This window comes from Lepidothrix coronata, unplaced genomic scaffold (genome assembly GCF_001604755.1).
Source record: "Lepidothrix coronata isolate B3197 unplaced genomic scaffold, Lepidothrix_coronata-1.0 Scaffold18, whole genome shotgun sequence".
Classification (NCBI taxonomy): domain Eukaryota; kingdom Metazoa; phylum Chordata; class Aves; order Passeriformes; family Pipridae; genus Lepidothrix; species Lepidothrix coronata.
This window is the reverse complement of record NW_016690198.1, coordinates 2,831,584-2,841,038: the sequence shown is the minus strand read 5'-3', so window position 1 is coordinate 2,841,038 and position 9,455 is coordinate 2,831,584. Positions and strand designations below refer to the sequence as shown.

General features: G+C 35.7%; 1 protein-coding gene across 4 annotated transcripts in view; it reads right to left on the bottom strand.

The window, feature by feature from the left end:
• TRPM3 (transient receptor potential cation channel subfamily M member 3) overlaps positions 1–9,455 on the bottom strand; it is a 417,155-nt gene that overhangs the window by 184,648 nt on the left and 223,052 nt on the right. The gene's annotated exons all lie outside the window — the stretch shown is intronic.

Sequence of the window (9,455 nt, the reverse complement as noted above, 5' to 3'; positions counted from 1 at the left end):
AAGGCACAGCAGAAAGACTCCTTAGATGGTGTATTCTGCAATACACGGTTCTTTCTGAGTTGCCTTTTTTCCTCGAGAGTGATCCTGCGTGTGTTCTCGAAGGAGACAGCTGCGTTATAGATGGTGTGCCTCCAGGCCTCCCGATTTGAGGCCAGAGTAGACCAGTTATGGTGATCAATATGGCCAAGGCTGAGATGTTGGTTCAGGGAGTCCTTGTATCTTTTCTTCGGGGCTCCTCTCATGCGGTAGCCAGTGGCAAGTTCACCATTCAATCTTAAACATCCACTGGTCAGATTATGTGACCAATACATCTGTTCTAGAGCAAGCAGCTGTCACAAGTATTGAGGCCATGTTGCTGAGAACGTAACTGCGATGGGCAGGGCACGTCTCAAGGATGAAGGACCACCTAAGGCCTCCCTAAGAACTCACTGTAAGAAAAAGCATATTAAACTGTTCTTTCTAAAGTTATTTTTTGTATTTACTCCACCAATTTTTCTTTATGGGTAGATCCTGGTACTATGTAAAGTTTGCATAGCACCAGCAAAACACAAGAAGCCTTATGAATAAGGAAGATATATAAAATACATATCAAGAATTCAGTTTAAATAGCCCACACCTACATACAAGAAGCAGAAGAGGACAGGAAAGTAAAAAACAACAGGAGCAGGGCTAAAGAGTATTATGTAAAATCCTAATAATGTCACAGATTATTTAGATTTCTGACTGTCTAGTCTGATGACGTTTGCTACATGAAGAATGGTGAAGCAAAAGCCTTAGAAAAGATGCAACTTTAAGAAAAAGATGTTAAAAAAATAAATCACCAAAGAATATTCATGTATGTTGTAAAAGACTGAGTATATTTTATTATGACATAAATGCAAAACTTGGATCACAAAGAATCTATGAACAAGATAATTCTCAAAAGCAACCCCCTTTTTCAAACCCAAACAAATGTGTTTTTTTTCTGTTCAGATTCTTATAAAAGAAAAGAAGACACGTCACTACAACAAGATTTTTATAGATATGTAGGGAAAACTTACTTATTAGACTTACTATTAACAGTCCAAATTTATGCAGTTTGCAGTGAGAAATACTTTTTCATTAAAGGAAGAAAAAAAAAAGTGTGATGAACCATCATTGAGAACATCGACATTGCAGCCAACAGCTGGAACTGAGCCAAGACCCAAAGCTTCAAGTCACAAAAAGTTAGTACTCAGTAGGCTTCTACTTGCCCTGTCATCAGAGCCTGTAATGGGATATATTCAGTAAAACTGTTGGTGGAATAAGTACAATCTTCATGGCTGAATATGTCTCAGTTTTAATACTGAAATTTGATTAAACAACCTGCCTTAGTTTTTCCTGTTAAAATGGTGACCTACCACTAAGACATACAAATGAACCAAAGAAAATGAACTGTGAAAGAAATGGATTTTGCAAGAGAAAATGGATTACAACAGCAATTCCAACCAGAAGCTCTTGGAAAAAAACGCAACAGAAATAAGTGAAGGCAAGTATGTGGAGGATGGAAGAAAGAAAATTGTAATAAAATGAATGTAAAAGCATGTAATTGAGTAATAAGGACTCTTGACTACAGCATGAAATGAGCTGCAGACATTTGGTGTTGCCTTCAATCCAATTAAACAAATTGTTCCTAAGGGATTGCAGAGCACTGATCTAAAGTCCTTCAGACAAAACTATTTAAGAATTCTGAATTCCTACTATTTCTATACAAACTCATTGATCACAAAGTAAAATCTGTCTCGCGGCCTTCACCAAAAAAATCTGAAAACAGCTACTCCAAAAACTAACCCTTTCCTAACCACCTTGGGAAACAGTTATTTAGAAAAGTGATGGCTAGCTTTGCACACCAGCTGGTGACTGAAGGAGTCACAGTGTAATTAGTGGATTCCTTTCAAATCAGCATGTCTGGTTAGCACTGATTTTCACTAAGATTAATGCTAACATGACAGGGAACAGGTCTTGGTCACTGAAGCATCCCGTTGTTTCTAGGCCCTGTGTATCCACCATAGATCTTGTATCACATAATTCCCTGACTATATAATAGGATGTGTCCTTAGAGAAGCATAGTCTTCACATCTAACATTCTTATTGTAAGGCTATTTCAGAATACTAGTGCTGATAAAGACAGTATTTTTACCACGCTTCTAACACACATTTATTATTCCTCTGCTTTTTATCATCTGTTTCTCCATCAGCAGCCAGAACGGTATATTAAAATATTCTTTAGACCTCACCGATCATAAAACTTTCTTTTCCTGAATGACTTCCAAGTTTCACAATGTGACCTGCTGTAACACTTTGTATAAAATAAGATAAACAAACAAAAAACTAAATCAAAATCTCCAAACAAATAAACAAAAATGAAAGCAAATACACCACCAACTATCCTAATCGACCTTTCCTAAAGGTTACATTTCTGCATTTCTTTTCTTATTATTAGCTGATGGGATTAAATTCTGTCAGAGAAAAATGTCACTCTCTGTTAACTAGAAATATATCTTTATACTAAGTAAGCATAGGCTGGAGTTCTGTCCCTCTCACCATACCTCTCTCTCCCCTAGAGTATTACATTCTTTATAAAATAAAAATAAGAGTGTATTGATTGAAAGAATCTTCAGATGTTTAATAAAGAGAAATGAAAGTTTACCTGCAAAAGTTCAGTAAAAATTGCTCATACTAAGAATTTTGCACTCTGGGACATTCTGATCTCTCATTTAATTGCTTCTGACTCATCACCAAGAAAAAAAGACACAACAAAACGCATTAACTACTCTTTTATATGTGATTCTCTCTGTTCCAACCTTTCTTTGTTGATTTAGAAAGATCTTATAGAGACTTGCCACTCAGTAGATTTACCTCCACATTTACGTAAATGTGAAACATGAGTGGGGATTGGAGAGTAAAGGCCACTGGGAACTTAAAATAGAACAAAAAAAGGAAGATATAAAAGGATTGTAGGTCCTTCAAGACGTTGTTGTTTTAGTTCTTGACCTAGTTCTACTCTCTCATCCAATGCTAGAAAAAACAATATAATCCATCATAGAGATATTAGGGCAAAAGATTAAAGGTCATCACCTACAGTGTTTTCTTTTCTGGCCTAGTGCTTCTTAAGACCTGAAATACGCAATATGCTAATGAGACCAACAGCATAGAGCCACTGAGTCTAGCAGGCCACACACATGCTCAGCACTACAGAAAAAGTATTTCTTTTTGCATACTTCCTCTAAAATTACACCTAATGTCTGGTATAGCTACAGATATCCCAGACAGAAAAAAGAGTCACTACTCAATGTACACAGAACCTAAAGATGTTTCAACAGTTTGTAAAGAAATAAAGCAAACAGACCACAAAACTGGTCTTTGGTTCAGGTCAAGAATTCAGTGCATCATAAAGTTAAGATGGAAAGTTCAGAAAGGTCTGAGATTATCTCAACTGCAACAGTGCCCAGAAAGCTATCTGCAGTGATCTGTGTGAAAATTATAAAATAACAGAAAATGATGTGTCCAGTCAGGATAGCACAGTCCAGGCAGCAGCACATTCCAGCATTGAAAATACCCATGCAGACATTTGATAGCCTGGAATTACTTGTTCACTGTCAGCTATATTAGCTCACTAATTTTTGTAGAAAAGTCAGTAATCATCTTATTGCTTATAAGTAGTTTTTTTTCTGGTCAGACTACAGAGAAAAGTACATAAAGACACACTTCATTTCATGGCACCGTAGTTCTTTAGTAACAGGCAGAGTTGTTTATATCAGTCCTTGTTTATAAACACATGTCCCCGACAGAGCCTGAAATCTGCAGCCTGAACCATTGATGATGACAAGATATTTTTTTTTTATTATGGGAGTATGTTTTTCTTTTTCTAGATACTAGACTATCACAAATCAATATTTAACATCAGCATTTTTTGTTCAGAGCCAAAAATATACGTATTCACGGTACTGCTGTCTCCAGGAAAACGACACTGTCTTTCCTCAGGCAAGATGGCAAAAAAGGCAGCAGCAGGTTGACTTCCCCTTGGAATTCCAGTGCTGCACAAAGGTTAAGTTTCAACCTTATGTCATCATACCTTTATACTTGATACTTTACTGAAAACTGAATTAGAAAATGATAAATACAATATAGTATCAAAAAAACCACAAACAACAAAAACCTAAAAAACCAGAACAAGAGACAATATATTATTCAGTGATGAAACATGAACCAGAAAGCAGCTAAACCTAGGGTCTTATTTACACTTACAATATCAGAAAAGTCCCAGTTGTCCTCTTACAAACTGAAAAAAAAAAAAAACCCAAACAATCCTAAGCCTATCAAAATGCACATCTCTAATAACACTGCTTTCTGCCTTCAAAGCCTTCTCTTCTGCTTTGAAAAGGCCACTCAATAGTGAGTCTAGAAGAATGACGCCTGTTGCAGGCCAGAAGTATTTCCTAATAAGCGAGTCAAAAAGAACAGCACATGGGGAGAGTCTACAGCAGAGAGGTTGCCCAAAATTTGTAACTAGAAAATGGCTCTCCAGAACTGTGGCAAGACAGTGTGTTACATTAATGCATCTTAGTTTCAGTAGAACCTGCTTTTTAAATAGTCTAGAATTATGGGGTTTTATCCATAAAAGATTTTCTAAGTAATTATGACCGGATTCCTGAACTGACTGAGTCACAACCTCCAAGCACAACCTCCAAGTTTTTTTAAATTAATTCTACTGCTAGAACTGACTATTAAATTGAGGACAACCACTGTGAGAGTTACAACCTTTCTTATAAAAATTGCTACAATATACATCAGAGCATAATTTGCCATTTAAAGAACACTTTATGGCTACCATTGTACTCCTTCTGGTTAAACCCTCCTGTTACCATATTTTCCTGTCATAAACTGAGTATACATTCCTGCACCACAATTAGTTTTTTTTCAAAGAAATTCCAAATACGGTTCCATCACCTTCTGCATTTTTGGGGTTACAGTATCAAATAATAAAACAGTCTACACTGCTGACAGTGACATGGAAGAGAAAAGCAGTTAAACATTGTATGTAAACTAGAAGGCCAAGCACAAGTAATCATAGAGTAAACACACGACCTGACAGATGATTGGTGAGCAGACTGTCACTTAAAATCAGTAGATCAAGACATAAAAAAATATTGATGCAGAGGAGCATATACTTCCTCTTAGAAAGCAATGTCAGTTATTTTTAAGTCAGAATTAGGAATGGCAGAATAAGTCAGCTCACATATCGTCCGGATGGTAAAAAATTGTGCAATACCCTTTCACCTATGTGGAAGATCAAATAAGCTCAAATCCCTACTAAAATCACTTTATGTTCCCTGGGATATCTATACAAAAATTTCCAAAAAAAGGAAATTTAGAGAAACTAGCTTTTTTAGTATATACATCTCATAATGTATTTTTGAGGGTTACTGTATTCTGCAAAAATATATAAACACATTTGAAGTGCTATCTATGTATTGCTTATAACAGAAAATTTGCAACACTATGAAGGTGTGGGTGTTCACTCACTACTGAGTCAGTATTCATGGCACAGAGAGACTGTGGTTTAATCTGGTTTGCATTGCTCTTGGTAGTCCTCATACGGACAAATAAAGAATAAGCATGGAGAAACAGTCTTTTAAAGTGTATGGAGACAGTCTGGGAGGAATGCAGAGACTTCATCTGAGCATCTGAAGATGAGGTTAGGAAAGCCAAAGCCCAGCTGTAATTGAATCCATCATGGGATGTTAAAGGCAATAAGCAAGGCTTCTCTAAGTAGATGGGTGACTAGCGAGGCCAGAGAGACTGTGGTCCTAGTGCTGAGCTTAGAAAATACTTTTCAGAGGGAATCCCTATTTCTTTACAAAGTGAGTTATACACCCTTAAAAAGTTTTTAGGGGATTGTGTTATCTCAAACAGGTATTATTTGGGGTTTATCTCGTTTCAACTTTGGATAGCCAAGATTTCAAGACACTAGTGGTTGCCACATTTCGCAGTTATATGACAAGCAGATTACTGGGGATAGGAAAAATAACAACTTTTCCTGTACAGAGCCCGTATCAGTAATTACAAAAACTCACTGTCCTTTTCTTACAAAGAATCATTTGATGTTTGTCAGTTTTAACAAAGTTTAAAAAAAATACAGCTTCACAGCAGGAAAAAAAAATAAATCACTGTTTTGGCTTGCAATACAACATTTATGAAAAACAAAAGTCTTGAATTCAGCACTTTCCCATGTCCTTTGTATGTGTGCACATAGTATAACTCTGGCAAGTCTTCACTCTGCAATCTAGTCCAGTAGACAAATCTCCTCTAAAAAAATTGAAATCAAATCTAAAAAAGGAAGCAAAGAAAGTCAGCTTTCAGAATGAATACTAAACATCTGATGTTGTTTCATTGGATCACTTGAAGAAAATTTTGGAGACTGCTTCCATCCTCGCCGGTTTTCTATTTTTCCAAGATATACTGATGAGCATTATAAAGACGTAAGCATGTAAACAGATCTTGCTCTCATTCCTACTCACAGCATCCCTAAATAAAGAGAACCTCTTGTCCTGCTGGCAAGACAGGGCAATTATGGGAAAATGTGGCATAGAAATGTGACAGAGCATGTCACACTCCTTTCACTCTAAGAAACTGCAGTTTTTCTTGTTAGTTTGTAAAAAATACACTGCTAGTAATACAGTCGCTTCCCACACATGAAGAGGAGCACAGGCCTTTTCCTCCAGTGTTAAGGCACAAATGTCACAATGTTCCTGCCACTTGCCAAACTTGGAAAAGTCATCCTACTGAGTTTTCTCTTCCCTCTAGCCCACTACACAACACTTCATCAAAATAAAAGAAAGGCTCTAGAAATGAGAAAGGTGATGTACTTTTTTTTCTAGATTCTGCATTTAAGTGGAACATATTGGACATGACTCCAGGGAGAGATCCTTGTCCAAAATAGACAACAATTTCCTCTTCTCCCCCTTCTGCCTTGGCAGACCAGCAACGTATCCTTTCAAAAACAAAGAGGCAATTCATCAGTTGTCTAACATTTCATGTAGCTACTTTTACAAGTGGAAAGCTAGTACAACATGCTGGTGATCTGACTTCATATACCATAATGCTTTTGTTTCCACTTTTATACTCAAATGAAGAGACATGGGTACAAGTTAACAGCAAATAAAATTCCATGAGTATTGCCTTATAGTGCTGTTACAGAAGACAGGAACATAAAATTCAGGGATTGTATCCAAAACATGTATTTCTCTTGATGACTTTCCTACACAGAGTCTTAATCATAATGTTTCCTTCCTATAAAATGTTTCCACTTATTTTATATTCATAGTTAATATTTGCAAAGTTTCATAATTTTTTCCTCAAGATACTTCAAACATCCCTCTTCATGGTTTAAAATGAAATATTTCCTTCCATTTCTCTCTTCTCCCCAAATACTTCAAATTTATTTCTTATGAATAGTCTTTATCCAGTCAGATTCCTCTTTTATTTGTGTCTATGAAACTCAGTAGATTTCAATCAAGTAATTTTTAATTTACACTGCTGTCAGGAAAGGAAACTGTGACTCATGAGCACAACCAAAGTTATGAATTAAATATAACATGCTTAAAACAATTTCTTCTGTTGAAATGATTTTTGCCTGGAGCTAAATGAATTAGTTTCTTCTAGTGACACTGTTCTTTCTATTTTAGTGGTTTGCTATTGTTCATTTTCTAAAATTAAAAGTATAAGCACAGAACACCAAATTTAAAAGTAGGACTGTGGATAAGTGTCTCTCTTTACATGTTTCAAACAAGTAGCAGACATCTGTGAAAGTTCCAGTATGAGAAACAAGGGGTATGTATGGCAAAGTTGTATTTGTATGTATCTGTTGATACTTCACTGAATTTGTAATATTGATCTTTTATTTCAGACCCATCATGAATTATCTTAGTTCACCTTCATAAAGAATGTCTTCAATAGTAGAACTGTTTTGGTCTATTTTCAACCCAAGCACATTTTTCATAAAAGAATTATAAGCCCCTGAAAAATAAAATTGAATCCTGCTGCAGGCATGTTTTTACAACACACTACATGCACTAGAAGGAAAAAAAAAATCTCTCTTCTGCTGTTTCCTTAATCACCCACCTAAAGTTACAGTTTCTTTAGAAGTTAAATTCAAATGGGTTCACAGCAGATGATTTGGAAGACTTTTTGTGATGGCAGCATTATCTGTGGTGCATGAAATACTGTAATTAACAGCTAAACTACAGGCAGAACAGATTTGGTTTCAATTTAACCATCAGTATTTTTACACCATCAGTTTTACCATAAGCATTACTTCAGGGCACTAACACAAAATATTACAGAAGTTTCCAGGAAATTATAATCTTTAATAGTAAAACCTGTAAACCAAATACACTGTAGCCCTTCTCAAGGTATTGTTCCATGAAAATACTTCACCAGACAATGTACATTAACTGAATAGTAAAAGACTACAAAGGAGGTATTAACACATCTACCAGTAAATGAGAATTTTTCTTTCAGAGTACAGAATTTGAAATGCTGTGCATGTAAGGACTGTAAGTACAATGTTAATCTAATAAAGCAACAATTAAAGCCTCTTTTCTTATGTATGTAAGCAGAACTGACAGATTCAATTTCATTCCTTCTGCAAGACATTACTGCACTGAGAATGTCTGAAGGGTGTTCCCAGTGCAATTTCTAGAGCAGTACATGCAATTTCTATTCTCATTAAACTTGATTCAGCACAATGAACATCCAGCTGCTGCTCTGCAAGCAATGACTCTTGGGAGCATCCATGGAGCTAGTAAAGAAACTTCTAAATTTTGTTCTCTTGCTCTGTTTTATCAGTCTACACTAAGTGTTTTATTCAAATTGTAGAGGAGGAGGTGACAGATGTAAAAGTAAGCAATTGAATCAGCTGGTGATGATGAATCATGCGACAAGATGATAATTTTTAAAGTCTTTCTAAAAATAAAAAAAAATCATCTGAAATCATGCTATCTTAAAAATTAAAAAAATTCAAAACAACAAAAAGCCATCTGAAAATAAGTTATGTAATTTCTTTTCCCTCTTGTCTTAGTACATGACTCTACACAATCCTTTTGCCTGAGTCATTCCAACTGAAGAAAAGTAGAGAATAGGAGAGGGAGAGAGAGATAATTGTGACAGCCATTGGTTTGTCACTTCACTGTTTCTCTTTTCACTTTTACGTTGTCAAACTTTTCTGCAGATTTTCTTCTTTATGTCACTTTTTAATACTTCTCTATAAAATTCCATTTCATAACATGGTTTTTTTCCATCTAGTTTTTTCTTCTACTATTTCTTTCGCTCAGCTGCCTCATTTCTCTTCTGTTCCAGCTTCACCTCCTTTACATTTGCCTTTCTGGACTTTGGATATTCGCGGATGGAAATACAGAGCAATCAAATTCTAAAAC